Genomic DNA, 2205 nt, shown 5'->3' on the forward strand with positions numbered 1-2205 from the left:
CTCTCTCTCTCTCTCTCTCTCTCTCTCTCTCTCTCTCTCTCTCTCTCTCTCTCTCTCTCTCTAAGAATATTCCTACCTTACATCCGGCCCTATGCAATACTTATTAAAAATCAAGGCTATTTTTTTTTGTGCTGAAGACTTGTCTTCAGACTTTCTTGATACCTGGGTATTTAATGTATAATTTTTTCCATACATCCTTTATTAATATCTCTATCATGGTGTAATATTAAAAAATTCTTTCATTGTATCAATACTTCTCTTTTGGTGGAAGCAATATAAACAAAACAAAACACATCAGCTGAATTATGGTCTCTGCTTAATGCCCATCGCGTACCTTCATCTGAAATGTTAATTTCACACTTTCACTACTCTGGCTTTTAGAGATTCCATGATATGCGTTTCAGGATATGCTGTACCCTAACAACCTCTCTCTCTCTCTCTCTCTCTCTCTCTCTCTCTCTCTCTCTCTCTCTCTCTCTCTCTCTCTCTCTCTCTCTCTCGCTGGCGAGACGAGTTTGATAACCTTTGGACCCCACTTGGCCAGCCCATTTAACCTTGGGTCTGCTCAGACCTAAGCCAATTTTGTCATCTTTCAAGAACTACATCCTGTGGGAAATGGTCATTAATTACTGCTGGACCGAAGAACTTGATCCTTGTGGAATAGGAAACATTTACATCTCCCCATGAGAAGAGGAGAAGGTTGAGTGGGCGGGTCGTGACGTTGGAAAGTGGGAGGAGCTAAGAGAGGCCAAGACCAGTCAAGGGGGAGGAGCCTATAGTGACCTTGACTCCTTTCACTCCTCGCGACGTCGTCATGTCTGGCAAGGCGAGGGCTCGTTTGTTTAGCGGGAAGAACGAAGAGATTGAACAGAGGAACTCGAAATCGAAGGGAAAGTTAAGAGAGGCTGAAATTGGTGGTCATCCATTAGTAGGATATCTTTCGACGGGGAATGACAGACTCCTTGCTGAGAAAAACACGGGGTCCTATAAGTATAACTTTTACGTCCTTCAGAGTCTTTTTCTTCTTCCTTCCATGCAGTCGGGGACACATACATACACACATACACATGGTCTACACCCAGCTGATCAATCCGGTCCCCCTCTACAGTCGAACCTAGGGGGAGAGTCCCTATATAACAGACTTCAGATAAGTCTCCGTAGAGCTAGTTTTGGCTTTACCTTCCCGACCAGAGAGACAGAGAGAGAGTGAAAGAGAGAAACGCACAGAGGCAGACATATGGCACTGTGCAGTCAAAGACATCTCGTGGAAAAAAGATAATTAAGGTTTGTCTCAGAGGGTCGACTGTGGTGGTGATTGGCGCAACTCGCGGTTTGCAAAGTGGAGAGACTTTCGCTCAATCTTCTTCTTTGATTTTGTTGTGAGTTAAAGTTTTAACTATTTGGAAAAAAAAATAAGAAGCTCTCAGTGATCGCCTGTGCGGCAGCCGAAGCATATTCTTAAATGAACAAAGTGTAAAAACTTATTCTTTGCGACGTTGAATCACAGTGGGTTGTCGGATATAAAGTCTTCAAATCGCAGAAGATCGGAGAGTAATATTCATCGGATTATTTGAGCAAACGAGAACTCGGATCGACGTCGCAAACAAGATTGGTCAAGGTTGCAAGGAAGACATTAAGGTAAGGACCACAAAGTTAGCAAGAAATATATCCGATACTTTCTCCCTGTAGTAAGAGAGAAATATTAGTATTATCATTATTAATAGCTAAGCTACAACCCTAGTTGGAAAAGCAAGATGCTTTATATAAGCCCCAAGGGGTCCAATAGAGAAAAGTAGCCCAGTGAGGAAAGGAAATAAGGAAATAGATAAACGATATGAGAAATAATTGAAGAATAAAAAATGTGATATGAAATGTTGAATGCTTTCGAACGGACATGAATGAAACGATTGTGGGAGGTCCTGTGGAGAATGAGGACCGGAAAAGCACTAACCCTTAAAGTTAGTTAGTTAGTTAAAAGTCCTTCTACTCACAGTTCTCCTTCCTCTTCCTTCAGTGTGTTATGTAAACATACCTTTTAAGATCCGCTGTGTTTGATCATGACCTAATTTCCATGACTGAGGGGCGAGTGGACAAGGCTTCACACATTGCATTGACCCCAGGTACGATTCTGGAATAATCTCCTGGAGTCTTAAAGCAGTATTATCATTCTGAGGGCTTGAAACGACCGAGGTCTTAATTGTGGGG

This window comes from Palaemon carinicauda, chromosome 32 (assembly GCF_036898095.1).
Source record: "Palaemon carinicauda isolate YSFRI2023 chromosome 32, ASM3689809v2, whole genome shotgun sequence".
Taxonomy (NCBI): domain Eukaryota; kingdom Metazoa; phylum Arthropoda; class Malacostraca; order Decapoda; family Palaemonidae; genus Palaemon; species Palaemon carinicauda.